The 15,942-nt window shown below is 44.6% G+C and overlaps 1 protein-coding gene across 2 annotated transcripts in view; it reads right to left on the bottom strand.

Annotated features, from left to right (window-relative positions):
• The window catches only part of GLI2 (GLI family zinc finger 2), a 199,924-nt gene extending 184,182 nt beyond the window's left edge, over positions 1 to 15,742 (bottom strand). Inside the window, exon 1 of one of the 2 annotated variants that reach the window (XM_005432460.3) lies at positions 15,564 to 15,742. The gene's annotated coding sequence lies outside the window, so the exon portion shown is untranslated. The remainder of the gene's footprint in view (positions 1 to 15,563) is intronic. The other variant, XM_027804507.2, reaches the window with a different exon arrangement.
• Positions 15,743 to 15,942: the final 200 nt, after the last annotated feature.

The raw sequence follows: 15,942 nt of genomic DNA, 5'->3' as shown, positions 1-15,942 counted from the left end.
TGAAGGTGCACAAGTCTATGAGACCTGATAAGATGCATCCACAGGTCCTGGGGGAACTGGCAGAGGAAGTGGCTGAGCCACTATCCATCATATTTGAGAAGTTGTGGCAGCCCGGTGAAGTTCCCGCTGACTGGAACAGCAGGAACACAACCTCCATTTTCAAAAAAGGAAAAAAGGAAAACCTGGGGAACTACAGGCTGGTTAGTCTCGTCTCTATGCCCAGCAAGATCATGGAGCAGATCCTCCTTGAAACTATGCACACGGAAAATAAGGAGGTGATTGGTGACAGCCAACATGCCTTCACTAAGGGCAAATTGTGCCTGACAAATTTGGTGGTCTTCTACGATGGCGTTACAGCACCAGTGGGTAAGGGAAAAGGGACAGATACAATCTACCTGGACTTGTGCAAAGCATTTGACACTTGTCTCTAAATTGACTGGATGGCTGCACTCAAAAAGTTGTGGTCAATGGCTCGATGTCCTAGTGGAGACCAGCGATGAGTGGCCGTTCCTCAGGGGTCAGTATTGGGAATGGCGCTGTTTAACATCTTTGTCGGCAACACAAACAGTGGGATCCAGTGCACCCTCAGCAAGCCTGCAGACAAGACCAAGCTGTGTGGTGCAGCTGACATGCTGGAGGGGTGTGATGCCATCCAGAGGGACCTTGACAGGCTTGGTAGGTGGGTCTGTGTGAACCTCATGGAGTTCAACAAGGCCAAGTGCAAGGTCATGCACCTGGGTCAGGGCAATCCCAAGCACTGGTAGAGGCTGGGCAGCAAATGGATTGACAGCAGCCCCGAGGAGAAGGACTTGTGGGTGCTGGTTGATGAGAAGCTCAACATGGCCCAGCAATGTGCGCTTGCAGCCCAGAAAGCCAGCCAAATCCTGGGCTGCATCAAAAGAAGCGTGGCCAGCAGGTCAGGGTAGGTGACTCTCCCCCTCTACTCTGCCCTTGTGAGACCCCACCTGGGAGTACTACATTCAGCTCCGGTGTCCCCAGCATAAGAAGGACATGGACCTGTTGGAGAGAGTCCAGAGGAGGGCCACGAAGATGATCAGGGGGTTGGAGCACATCTCTCGTGAAGACAGGCTGAGACAGTTGGGGTGGTTCAGCCTGGAGAAGAGAAGGCTGCAGGCAGACCTCATAGCAGCCTTCCAGTACCTAAAGGGGGCCTACAAGAAAGCTGGAAAGGGACTTTTTGGCAAGGACATGTAGTGACAGGAAAACGTGTAACGGCTTTAAACTGGAAGAGGGTATATTCAGATAAGATATAAGGAAGAAATTCTTCCCTGTGAGGGTGGTGAGGCACTGGGACAGGTTTCCCAGTGTTATGGATGCCCCATCCCTGGAAGCATTCAAGGCCGGGCTGGATGGGGCTTTGAGCAACCTGGTCTAGTGGAAGGAGTCCCTGCCAGGGCAGGAAGGGTGGAACTAGATGATCTTTAAGTTCTCTTCCAATCCAAACCATTCTGCAATTCTACGTCAGGGAAACTGCATCTCTGGGATTTCTCCAGAAGATGAGACAGGGCCAACACTTTTAAATGACTCCAGAAAGCTTAAAACCAGCTTGTGAGATGCTAAAGGTGGGTTAGTGTTATCAGCAGCTGAACTAACTCCTCATCCAACTCTGCTGCCAGATGTAGGCAACAAGTCCATATGAGCAATAGTTCCCTGCTCCAACTCCTCATCTTAAAACTTATCTCTGAGGACTCTGGATGCCTGGGAATTGTACCTTCCACCTTCCTCTACAAGCTCTCCTGAAGGAGGAAGGCTTAATTTGGATGGCAACAGACCAGAATCTTTTCTTGAGAGCCCTTCAAATTACTGATAAAGGCAACCAGTGCCACCTGACTGCACGTTTGCAAAGCTGTACCCTGACAGAGGCTAAAACGCTTTCTTAGATACATCTGTTATCCACTAGGACAAAAACTGACCTAGCCTCAAATATGGGCCAAATCCCCCCTCACCTTGTCTCAGTGAGCAGCACTAGCCTAAGATGGAGCAGTTTTATAGCTTTGCTACAATCAACGCAACTTGGTCCTGAACTGGGGGGAGGGAAAAAAAAAGTCACTTAAAAATTAACAAGTAGTTTTGTGAGTAGAGGCATCATTCCACCTGCTTTCTCATGGCTCTCCGTCACTCCTTTACCTGGATACCACATGGCTCCCCATACACATGCTGTAGTCCAATCTGCCCCCTGTTCTCCAGCAGTCTCCCCTGTGATATCCCCAGCAGGAGATGAGGATCTTCTTTTTCCTCCCCATACACACAACCTATCAGCTACACAGGATACAGCACTTGCTCTTCCTTAGGCTGGTGAGCCCAGCACAGGCACTTGCCACATCCCAGGAATTTTTCTGCCACTACAGTACAGCTGGTTGCTGAGCCCAGTCTGAGTTCTGAAGCTCCCCCGTAAACACAAGGAACTGGTGAGGATGGAGGTCCCAGTCACAGCGGTACTTGTCAGACTGACAGTGATGCGGCCTGGTGGAAACTCTGCACTTACATGGGATAGTGCCAACTTTTTTCCTCAACACTGTACACCTCATCATTCAAGCATCACACTCATAATTACACCTCAATGTGAAACACAAATTTTCCATTATTGTCTGGTTTTCAGAGAAAACCAATAAATCATTCATTTCTACTGCAGAAAGAGCTCCAAGCCTGACACCCAAGACACAGGCTGGGATCCAGACTTTCAACATGGATTCAAATCTAGGCTTTCAAATAGAGTAAGTATGCAGACCTATCCAGTCCCTAGCATGGCCAGCATGGTTGCATAGCAGGACATCAGTTGGCACATCCAGCATCTAAGGTCCCAGGCTGGTGGGAGCACCACCTGCAATGACAAGGTACAGCTGGATGCGGCTGCTTGCATAAAAGAAAAAAAAAAATAAAAAGAAGAAAACGAGAGAAAGAAAGGAAAAATAGAAGGAATACAAAGGGAATATGGTGAATTTTCAGCAGAGGTCTAGAATGTACCTGCAGCAAACACATGTATGTATGCATGTATGATTACTCATACTGACTGCTCTGGTCTTCCCAGCCTTCACTATCTATCCTTTATTTTAACATAACTCCCCAACAGTTTCTGGCTTATCAGACATGAACGCTCTTTTCTGCGCAAACCCAGGCAGCAGGCTTTCCCACGTTGTGGGTTTTTTGGTGTGGCAAACTTGATAGAGATGTCGAGTGAAAGCACTGGCTGCCTCCTGTCCCTGCTGAAATCAGGAGCAGACCTCCTGCAGAAGGCAGCCCTGGGGAGCAGCTCTAATGCAAAGCAGCCTTTGCCATCCGTGGCAGCGGCAGCACCAGGCTGCCTTTGCTCCCTCTTCTTCTGTGTGCCACATTCATCCTGGCACCACAGATCAGGAGGAGGAGCGGCATCCCGTGGCCGGGCTGCCGGAACGACACCCAGGTACCCGATGGGTGGCCACACTCCGACCTCCCGCCTGTACGCAGTTTGGCCAACATTGGGAAAGCTCTGTGGCGGGGGGGACGGGCAAGAGGATCAGGGGGTTCAAAGAACATTTTAGAGGCAAATCCTCTGGGAGCTGCTCTCACCATAGGAAGGACCCAAGAGATCTGGATTAATCTGCCTGTTTGCTTTTAGTTTACTTCTTGCGACCTCACAGTAAACCGCTTAACCTTGTAGGCAATAAAGTGAGATGCCAGCATTTTCAGCTCATACTATTTACACTATGCTCTAATCTAGTTTGCCTGCCCGATCCTGTCATTAGCTGGAGGAAACACTAATCCAAGACAGTAGAAAAGAAGGAGTAAGAAAATGTTTCTGGAAACGCAATGATTCTAATGGCAAACGTTCGTTATCTAGACCCACAGCTGAGTTAAACTGAAACATATTATATTCCATAAAAAAAAAAGTTTTAACCATATGTTTAGTCATTTGTGAGCTCTTGATCCTAACACACAACATAAGCTGCAATATCAGTGTCAGAAGTGCCTGATTTAACGCATGAGAGGCAGAGTTACATGAAGCCGAGTTAAAATCACTTCTGCAACTTTGCAGACAGAGACCTTCGCGTGGAGTGACAGGTACGAGGGAACACATTCCTGGGTCTCCGCAGGAGGAGAAAGTTTATTTCATTAAGAGTTTTTCTGTGAGATCGGCTAGGGAGAAGATAATATAGCTGGGGGAGGACGGAGACAGCTAAAGAATAACACATGGTATGCTTTCAAAACATACAGCAACATGTGACATTTGTCTGCAAGTCTGGCGCTGAGGAGCCTGTGGTCTGGCAGCAGTAAGAATTTCTGCTTTTTATTTTTTAAATCATCGCAGGCATTTGAACTAAACCCCCCACCTAATAGTCTGAAGGGAAGAACATAAAATCAGATTTTACGTACCGTACTCTCAGTCAGCCATTTTCTCAGCGGATTTTTATCCTCCAACTCAATTCCCACATCATTAAAGTGATGCTGTCTCTTTAAAACACAATGCGGTGCCGTGCCAAAGCTTGAAATAAGAATCACTGGCACCAAAACAGTCAAAGCACAGAGCTTAATTCTCTACTTAATAAGACAATTAAAGAAGAGTATTTGGATACAGCAGTCTGCAAGTACCAACACAGAGCACTGATGTCTCCAAAGGCACGTTGATCTGAAGGCTTTATCAGAAAGCATCTGTCGCAACCAGATGCCATCAACACCTGAGAAAAGTGGGAAATAAAGTGGGTTAATGTGGCTGCAACACACACAAAGGTTTGCACTGCCCAGGTCCCTATTTATGAGCGTTTTAGAGGTTGCATGGTAAAGTGCCCTGATGCAAAACTGCACGTACACTAAAACAAACTAAAATATACATACACAACTGCCTTTGTTAAAAAAAAAATATATATATATATATATAGTGGAAATAACCCACATTACGATGGAATTAAAAGTGCTATGTATTTGATATCTCACTGCCATAATCATAGGAAGCCTTATAGGAAGGCTGGTTTTAAACACTGTGCTTTGACAGATGCTTAATATACATGGATGAATTGAGGCACACAGACAAACACAGGCACCAATGCTTGCTCATATGGTGTCTCTTGATCATATCTACTGTTAAGTTTCCAATCAAATAATTCTCAGATATCACCCCCTAGGCTTCGTCCTACAGAGCTGAACCAAAGCTAGGGAAAAAGGTAACTGCAGTGATATAAGAACTAATTAGTCATTTGGTTAGCTGGCAGGAAGACAGGGTGCTGCAGTTCTGTGACCTAAAAATGCCACAGATGACCTTAAAACTCCATCTCAAGGGTGTCCGGAAATCTGTAACCTCCAGGGAGAGAAGGAGAAACGGGTGATGCCTAGACTTCATTAGCTCACATAAGATGTTGAAATAGCATAGATGTTAAGTCGAGAAGAGGCGTGACGTTTGCAGCAATCAGCCAGCAAAAGAGCACCTGCAGCACTGCACTTTGTTTGAACTGCTGCACCGCAGCTCCCAGTCCAGCCTACACGGGAGGTTCATGGGGATGTGTGATTTAGTACACCCAGAAGGCAGCACACTGTTCAGTGCACGAGAAGCACAGACCTCATCCTAGCAACTAACAACATGTAGCAAGAAGGAAAAAAAAAACAAAAACAGCAAAAAACCTAACTGCTCCTCCTTCATTACAGGAGGGATAACAGCCAGCCAGCCCGCCCCAGGGTGACAGCCCCTCAGCCGCACCATGCCAGGAGAAGAGAGCAACCAAGGAAAGGAGGGAAAAGCCACTTTGAAGAGGACATCCTGAGTGGTTGCCTTCTTCCAGAGGGTCCTACACCACACTAAGAAGATCTGCTCCAGGTAAACCCCACGAACATGCTGGTTATTGCACATGCAGCAATGGGAGGGGGGATTGGGGTGAAGCCAGGAGGTCCCCTTAGGCTGCAAAGTTGCATCTTCAATAGCAAAGGAGAAAGACACCAAAATGATCAGGGCTGCTGATCCCAAGTTATTTTGTGCCTCCTTCCTTCAGCCTGACAGCTGGAGTGTGTTGTCATCTGACCGCACCCAGTGCGCAAAAAATGTCCAACCTAATCGGAGACAGTACTTCCCTGGCAAACCATCAGCCAGTGTGGAAGTGCCCGGGATGACCCGAAACAGGCTAGCCCAGAAAAGGCAGCAGAGAGTGACGCTGGCTTACTGTCTGCGAGTTCCCCGCACCAAAAAAGCCCTGCTCATCTCCCACCTTCAACAGCTTAGATGGCATCTGGCTCTTGGGTATCTTTACCCTGGGAAAAGATTAAAGGAAACGAATGCCTTGGCAAAGATCCCCCTGCCATCTGCACCACTGGAAATGCCCTCTGGAAAGCAAAGGAGGAGGATCCCTCACCTTGCACGCTCCTGAAGAACGGTGCACCCTCCAGCACTGCCCCGTTTCATCCCCGTCCGTTTGACACAGATCCAGGCCTGCCTTTTGCCGCCCATCTCCCCCTGTGTGCTTTGTCCCAGAGGAATGAACTCACCTCCAGCACCAGTGAATTTCTCAGAATAAGTTGAACGCATGGTTTAAATTTTAGCAAGCCCTGCTTGAAGCTTTGGAGTAAAATGCAGAAGTAGGAACTTTTTCTCAAACAGAAAATAAAGATTAAGAGTGCTGCAGCAGGCTCACTCTTTAGGTGCGGGCTTTGCTGAGACAATGCAACCCCAATATGGGCAATGTTTTCCCCACGATTGCCTTTTCTTTAAAAAAAAAAAAATATGGCAAAAAGACCCAACAACACACACAATAAATCAAAGGCAAAAAAATTAGCCACGGACATGGTTTGGTAGCACATGTACTATACTCAGCCCTGTATTCCCTTACAGTTCTGAGAAGGGAAGAACCAAACTGGGAATACATATAGCGCAGTTTCTGAAGGAATTCAAGATTTCCAAACTTGAATTATTGTGAATTGGAACAAAACTCCAAAATGCTGAAATTCTCCACAAAAGGAATGTAAAACAATCACTTGGAGCCTACTGGAAAATCAATGGGATTGCTACTGTATTGCCTACAATGGAATTATACATTAAAATTCTAAATAAACACTTATTTCAGCACAAAACCTGTAAAAAAAAAAAAAAAGGAATTAACACAGTCAGAAAAATCCCCATCTCCTTTTTTTCCTGCCACTTTTTGGCAAAACTGACCTGATTTTGCAAGACGTTTTAGTGTTGGTGATGCCAGATATTGGAATATGACTCCATCAACGAACCTTAGTCAGGAAATACCAAAGCTGTGGTTGCCAAAGCAACATAATTAACTTGATCAGGGTGCATACACTGTGCACTACTTCCCAAATGGCTCTTTAACACCCAGCTAAATCCTTGGTTTAAATGGCGCATCAGGATGGATTTCTCCTCTGAGATCTTCAAGAGCACACACAGCAAAAGAAGAAGTTGTCAAAATTACTGAAAGCCAAGTACCACTCCGCTCCCTGGCCAGTGGTACCCTGGGCTTGAAGAGGTCAAAGACTAATTCTTGAGCCTCCTCCCATGACTATGGCTGCAGCAATCATGGAAACACATGGTCCTGTTTTGTGGAGCAAATGCATGTTGTAAAGCTTCACTTTGAATTAATGTACATTACCAAATTTAAGAGGTTTGGTTCTTTTGTGGCATAGCCAGTAACATTCTTACTGCCTGGGCAGGGAGGCCCAGATGTTGATGCTAAACCTTGACCCTGGGGCCATAAGCTTCAAAACCTGAATATCCTGTCACTAACTCAATGTGTACAATGTATCAAAAATAAGCTGCTCTTTGTTCATTTGGGGAAAGAAGTAAAAAAAAAAAAAAAAAAAAAAAAAAAAAAAAGTAAGAGAAAGAAAAAATTGAATGATGGGCTTTCAGCTTGTCATCAGACCACAGTGACCTCAATTTTTTGAGAAATAAAGTCAAAATCTATTCTTATCTTCAGAGATTCAAGATGTATTTATGTGTCAAACTTTTTCCCCCTTGTCCTTAGCCTTTGGGAAGCACACTAAAAATGATATCAAAGCCTGAAAACCCTGCGATCACATTCGTATTCACCCTTGACCCAGGACGCCTATAGCTCTCACCAGCTCCTCGGCTTGTCCTCACCGTACGGCAAAGACAGCAGGTCTGTTTGGGATGAAATAAAGGCCACTTTGCATAGAAAACTGCACTATTCCGCTCAATTTTTGAGGGCTGAAAAACTTTACTTTGGCAGTCTCTTGCTTCTTTATATCCTTGAATAACGTTCTACCAGCATCTTCCTCTCCTTACACGCAAATATTTGATTATTCTCTTTGAAATGTCTCTCTAACATCTACAGGAATAAGATGCTGAATGCAAACACTGATTGATTCTTTCTTAGCCATCAAATGTGCTTACACAGCAACTATACACAGCAAATGCACACAAATCTCACATTTCACGTTTAAAAATATGAACATGCTGTGGTTTTTTTTACTCAAACATAATGAATGAACTTAAATATTAGAACTTGAAATTATTAAGTAAATCATGGCACCTGTAAAGCTTCTATTTGCATAACATTAATTCATGATGGCATGTAAAACAAATTCATCACTCTCACTATATTGTAGTCTGATTTATGTTGGAATCGGAAAAAATAAAAATCATGAGCACAAAATTATGTTGACAAGATGTACGTGCTCTTCGAAGCCCAAGATTTTTTTCTGAAGCATCAAAACAACTAAATTATGGGAAAGAGGGCTGGGAGAAAGCATCTTTAAAAATGACTAACACACTAGCATCACACATACACGCTCTCCAGTTATTAATGTCAAGCATAGTGAAGATACTCTAGAAAATCATTACCATTCATAGCTACTAACAGCCATTAAATTTCAATCAATTCAACTTAACACAAGTGTACTTCAGCAGCCCTTACAGTTCCTTACAGAGGTGGCTCAGAAGGTCCTGTCTGACTTATTGCATTGTCCACTGCACAAAGAGGCATTGCTGAGGACTGCGCTGAAAAGGAGCTATCTTGGTGTTGGGAAGTGATGCTCTTTTAACACCATCGCAATCAACAGACCTTGCTTTTAGTGAAGGTATGATAAAAGGGGCTCTAATAGGACTCCACAGGTCAGTATGGAGGGGAGCAATATACTGATTTTTAGCTAGGGATGCTACTTTCTGAGCTGGGAAAATGAATAAATAAATAAATAAATTGGTGGGATGTTTTCAAGGGGTTTTAAATGAATTCCAGTAACAGAACCAAACTGCTTAACACAGTGCTAGACAACATCCAGGTGATCCACTTGCTTGAAGAGAATATAATCACTAAATATATAGGACATTCAAAGAAAAAAAAGGATTTAACTTCCAGAGACTCAATATTTCAGTCTCCCAGTGATGAATATAAGCCACAGCTCTGTGATATTACAGCATCTCCTACTCATCTGAACTGCATTTGTAACACTGGAAGTTTCCGCTGCTACTGCAGGAATGAAGCTGTGCAGCTGACTGTCCCTTGCAGAGCCGGGGGAGGACCAGCAGGTCCCCGCCGCAGGTACTTGGCATCTCATGGCAGGGACTGCAGGGTGCTCATCACCGAAGGGTTGGACCCACTGGCTTCCACTGTGCAGCAGAACATCCCAGAGAAGGCAGGTTCCTCTGGAGAGATCTCATTAGTTTCGTTTGAATGAATTATCTACAGTAAAATCCCACATTTCACAGGAGATAGAAGACTTTTTTTTTTTTTTTTTTTTAACAACAGGAGCCCAGATTTTCCCAGCAGGGTTCATTCTGCTGGGCACAAAGTCCTTTCTCTAGATTTAGAGGCAGTCTGAGATCGCAGGTGTGTATTCCTGCAGAACGGAGTCACTCTGCACAGAGAAACAGACGCAGTAACGGACGTGCCATCACTGTAGCTGAAACTACAAGCACAAGTATGGATGCCCTTTTGTGGCTTTTAGCTCATCCCTTAAAAGTATCAGCATTGATGGCACTGCTCATTATCAGAGTATTTGGGACGATTCTACAGAACTCTGTGGTTTTCCTTCCCCTGGGATTTACACCTTAGCATTTAACATAGAGTAGCTGTAAAGTTCTTTGGAATCAAGAAACACCCAAGAAATCTCTCAGGCAGATATACACTCCATTTGAACTCATTTCCCTACACTTACAAGCTGCACTAAATGAAATGAAATTAATGTTAAAAAGGGCCTTTATTGAAAAATCTTCCAGTGACAGGATCAGAAAGTGCCAGAGTTCAAGTAAATCGTTCCATGGAAAATGTTAGCAAAGCTTAATCATACTGGAAGCCACATTTAATTACAGCTTTTTAAGTCCATCTGGGAAAAAAGAAGAGACTTAAATATGTCACCTGAGATGATCTAGATACTGAAACTATTTGTAAGTTAACAAAAGCATTTGCATCACAAAGCGCTCTGGGGCAGCACCACGGCAAAGCAGATGTGTAATGAACAAGGATCATAGCACCAAAACAATCAGGATTGTAAATAACTACTACTAATCTGCAATCATTTAAATTTGGGTTTAATTGCTAGGCAGCAAATGCATTTCGTTCTTGGAAAGGTAAATGCTCTGCGGAATACACACTTTAAGGTATTTAGCAGCAGAAGCATCACAGTCAAGAAACTGAATGTCAGGAGGGCAAAGAAGAGGAGACAAGCAGCAGGGCTGTATCTGCCATAAGATCACAACATTAAACAAACTTTTCCCTGGAAAAGAATGAATAATGCAGCGTCCCCACTGTACGTACTGTAAGTGCTGCAGGAGTGACACAATGACACACATGGGAGGCAAGAGGGTAGTGACTATAGAACAAAATTCAATCTAGTGCTAATGAATAAAAAGTTCCTTTTATTTCTCTGTTGTTTTTGCTTCATTAAATTTTCCACAGATTTGCAGAGAAGAAAACGTGATCAATAAACCTTGACAAAAGTGAACATGTGAAAAAGGCGAGAGAAAGGCACAGGAAGATAAAAGTGATATCCCGATCACAGATTTCAGAGGCAGATGACCAGAGCTTTGGGCTGCTGAATAATCTGAATAGACCATCATTTCTTTACAGCCTTTTACTTTCTTTTCTCTGACTGTTGGAACTCTTCATTCAATACAATAGTAAATGCACTAAAACTTTTTTTCTTATGCTAATGGTCGAAATCGGGCGCTCACAGTTAAAACACACTTCCCACCAACTTGTTTTCTTAAAAAAAAAAAAAGAAAATTAACCTATTCAAGTTAAACTAAAATGTCAAAGGCAGCTCAAGGCTTACTCTCACCATTCCTCAAAATTAATGGTTTTTCTCCCAGCAGATACAAAAAGAAAAGGCTTGAATAAGGATAAAGCTGCTAAACTCTTTTCATATGAAAAAGAACACTTAGAAAGTAAAAAGAAATACATCCCGTACAAAGATCCTGGTACCTAGAGTTCTAATATGTATTGTTTCCTCTTGGAATATTTATGAAGGCAGTAAGGTGACAGCCAATCGCAAATAATCATGAAACGATGAGAAAAGATTCACCAGTAACTAATGTATTTGGGCAGCCGTGCCCATGACAGTACCAGAAACGCTTCCACTCATTACAGCAGGGCCCCAAAGGAGCCTGTTTTCAAATGTTTTCTGATTTGGGTGTCCACTTCCAGGCACCAAGGCTTCTTCTCAGTGGTACTTCATATTCACAAATCGCAAACAATTTTTACAGCTCTGAACTTTTGAATTCCAGGACAACTTTCCTGTTCCCTTCATGCAGCGTATTTCAGCTTTTGTGTATTTGGTTTTGTTTTGTTTACAAGAAGTTAAAGGGTATGGGGTGCGGTTTTACAGAAGATAAGCGTGAACGAAGAAAAGTTCTGTAGCCTCTCCCAGACTATACCCACCTGACCCGTATCAGCTCCCAGCTGAAAGTGGCCTGCAGAAAATTAGAAAATGCTTACTCAGTATTTCCATTCCACTCACTTGTCCACAAGGGAAACCTGCAGTTTTGCCTCTTCAACTACCATGATTACCGTGCAAGATCCAATTCTCATTACTTGTACACCAAATGCCAGTTAATTTCTAGAAGATGCATGTATATGGGATCTGCTGTATACATGGATCAAGAACCGTACATACTACATGCATACATGCATATGCGTGTACACATACTTAGAAACACACAAGCACACATGTATTATTTACCTCTGAACACAATGTTTTCTTGCCATCATTCATACTAGGATTCATTCTTTACTATTATTTTATTTAGTGTTGTTTTAATTAATTCCCAAATACCTCCTGTTGTTTTGGTTTTCTTTAAAAGGGCCCTGGCAACAGAGCTGAAGCAAACCCTAAATACCACTTAATGCTTTGTGGCAAGTTGTCCAAATGCGCAACTGTTTAAAATATTTACCCAGGTATATAAGGGGGTTGTACAGCTCTCGAACAATGCCCTGGAATCTTTCCCATCAGTAAAAAAGCAGACAAAAGCAGAGACTGCTTAACCTCAATGCCTCAGCAGCAAGTGAGAAGTGCAAATATTGCATTTCTATAAAGCCCTGGAAGCTTCATAGAAATGGAGTGTCAACTAATTAGTTTGATGCTATAGTCACATCTAATGTTCCTAAGTAGCTTCTTTGAAAAAAACTTGCTGCCTTGAAATCCTTGGCCAGATTATTAAGTGGAGGCTTTGTGATGGAGCAATAGATAGGTGTTTGCTGCACAAATACATACAGATTTTGGTGACTGCTTACTGAATCCACTGCCTTCGCTAATCTGCACTGGAAACTTCACTATGAACAGAGCACTTCTCAGAGTACAAAAGCATGAAGTATCTGTGTACCTTTCAGACTACGGGGCAAACAACTGGCTTACAGTAGGCCACCAAAACCAGGGGGAGGCAGTTAACCAAGTGTCCTCCACACTTACAAGCCAAGAAAGAGGATGATGCTATTGATACCAGGTCAGATGTTCTACCATATCCTTAAACAAAAAAGATGGGGCCAGAGGACTGGAAAACTCAATAGAAAAAAAATCTCACTCTCTAAACAGAAATAAAGTATCAGGATCATCAAAAACATTTTCAAGTTATACAGTGCTGTAGTGACCACGTAACCCTTCCCCTATACAGCTGAGCACATAGTCCCAAAGCCTGTACAGCCTCTACACAAAAGTGCCACTGAAAGGGAAGTTGTGGTATAAACCTTCAAGATCATTAGAATCACAGAAACCATGGTAAAGAATGGTTCTCTGCCATACAAGTTTAATCTGTTTCTCAAAACAACGCCAAAAATCCTGGTCATTATATATATACCTCAAAAAGGCTATCTTTTCTAAATGTGACTTCAGTACGACATTAGGGCACGCAGGCTGCTGTGTATTGGATATCTGAGATCAAGTTCTGTTTTCTTTTATAGAACATAAACTGGCATAGCTTCAATGAAATTACACTAGATTTATGCTAGCATATGCACCCAGTACAAATTCTTCTATAGCTCTAATTTTTCTCTAAATGAATGACCTAACACAAACAGCATTTGTCCATCTGTATTCATCCCCTCTGACACACTCAAAAAAGAAAAAAAAAAAAAAAAAGACATTGAAAGGAAGTTGGAAACAGCCCTCGAGATCTGTTTTCCTTTGAAGAACAGCAGTTACATTTCTGGGCACTTCAAAGTCGCGTACTTTAAGCAATAACAACATTCAAGATCAAGTGAATCTTACCTCACCTTGCTTTAAAGATTAGCTCTTTCACAAATATACACCAGAGGCTTGGATATACCCATACCCATAGACTAACAGTTCATCTCCAGTGGATCAGGCACTTTTCAGTGCTACGGATAGGTCATGTTTTCAATCAACTGACAAATTTCCAAGAGTTGTTTACAGTGGAAAAGCCATAATGAATTTCATTCACTTCTTTAAAGTTGTCAGTTTTGCAATAGCGTTCAATATGACATTTTTATTGCAATTCAAAGTTTGACAGGTGTCAACATTTCCTGAAGTTCCAGCCAACATACAAATTACCATATCCACCCATCAGAAAAGTTGAACCAAACCAATTCACCAACTGTAGCTGCTGTATGCAGCAATTACCATGCATTTCAAACATCCCAGGAGCATAAACAATTATTTAGCAGGATCCTCTCTTCCAGGTGAATGTAGTTTCTTTTCTAGTGTAGTTAAGCGAATTAGATTTCAGAAGTAAAAAAAACCCAAACTTTTTTTTTTTTTTAAAGCAAGGTAGCTAGAACAAACAGATCAAATCAGCAAGTCTTATAACAAATCAGTCTATTCCACTGCTGTATATTTTGAATTTCATGGCTTATTTACTTTACTTTTTTGGCACCAACTCCACAGTGAATGCCAATACAATATTTGTTTTAATGCTGTTTTATGCAGCATGCTAGTCAAACGTTTACTTTCAAATTCTTGTACATCCCAAGAGCCTCGGTTGCAAAAAAATAAAATAAAATTGAAAAGCGAAGGGGGTTGGCAGGGGGCGGACAAAGTTTTACAACTACTCCTTTTCTCTGCGGCTGCAAAAATATAAACATGATACGCCAATAAAATGCTAATTTCTGCACTCACAAAGACGAGCATACAGGTTTCCAGCACCCGGAGCTGTATGAAACCGTGTGTGTGTGTGTGTGTGCAGCTGTAGGAAGCCCCCCACGCCCGGACACTCACCCACCCGCACACAGGCAGCGGGAGGCCAAGGCGGCCCCGCGGGGGGCGCACGGATTTACGCGCACCGCACAGCGCCACCGCACCCGCGCAACGGCCCGGGAAGTTCTGAAGCGCAGGCTGCAGGTTAGCAAAGTAAAATTCAATACATGTCTAGAAATATATAGAAAAAAAAAAAAATCCCGTAACCGTCAGAAAAGCCGGCAGCAGGGCCAGGGCAGGACCACTGATAAACCATCCTAAACCCCGGCGCTGGAGAAGTCAGGTTTCCCAGGAAATGATGGCAATCACTTGAGGCAGAAAAGGCATCTCGACGAGCCCATCTCCCTCCCCTCCTCCCTGATTGTTTTAAAGCCACCGAGTCCGGGGGAAAAACTCTCAACTCTCTAAGTCCTTAATAGGATTGGAGTCCGGGTCTCTCCAAGCCGCTCCTCATCACACAGGGATCAAGTTGCAGCAAGGAATTTTTTAAATTCCTCAGCAAATATACTTGTCGAAAGATTGCCCCTCCCGGGAAGGGGTTGGGGGGGGGCAACTTCATTGAAAAAAAAAAAAAACCGAACTCATGGCTGGCTTTGGGGAGCCCGGCTGCCCTCCGGGAGCCGGGGCAAGGCGGTCCCGGCAGCAGCTCGGGGCTGGGACTGTCACCGCAGCCCCCGGGAAAAACAATGGCCGTAGGGGCACGGCCCCGAGCCCGGTCCTGGCGGGGTCCGGGCCGGGAGGGGACACCGGCCGCCGGCTCCCTCCTCACCTGCGGGGACGGGGAGGGGGGATACAGGGCGCCGATGCACGGGACGGGGCCCCCCTCGAGCACCAGCTGCGAGGAGAGCCCCTCGCAAAATCCTACCCGCCCTCAGCCCACCCCGGCGCAGGGCACCTCCGACACAAGCGGGAGAAGAGAAGGGGGAAAAAAATTAATAAAAAGCACAATGAAAAGACACAATAAGCATCAACTTTACCCAAAAAGCGGAGCAGCAAGTTTTCAGCAGGCGAGCGGTTGCTGCGGAGCAGAGCTGCTCCTCCGGACCCCCATCATAAACTTGGGGGAGGGGGGCGTGGGAGGGACTTTCCCTCCGTCCTTCCCTTTTGTGCCTCTCCCCCCCGCTCCGCTCCGCTCCTCGCCAAAAGCTGCCGAATCCCGGCGGCGGCGCGGTGCTCCCGGCTGCTGCCGCTGCGGAGCAGCTCCGCGGAGGCGGGCGGCGAGGGGGGGAGCGGGCCGGGGGCAGTTTGGGGGTGGGGGGGCGGGGTGCCGCGGCTGCAGGGCGGCTCCTGCTGCCCCCCCGGCCCGGCCCGGCGGCGGGACACGGCGCGTACACATATACATACTTTTATATATGT

The sequence above is a fragment of the Falco cherrug genome, chromosome 8, assembly GCF_023634085.1.
Source record: "Falco cherrug isolate bFalChe1 chromosome 8, bFalChe1.pri, whole genome shotgun sequence".
NCBI lineage: Eukaryota > Metazoa > Chordata > Aves > Falconiformes > Falconidae > Falco > Falco cherrug.
Note: the sequence above shows the minus strand (reverse complement) of the source record. Positions and strands in the feature narration are given on the sequence as shown.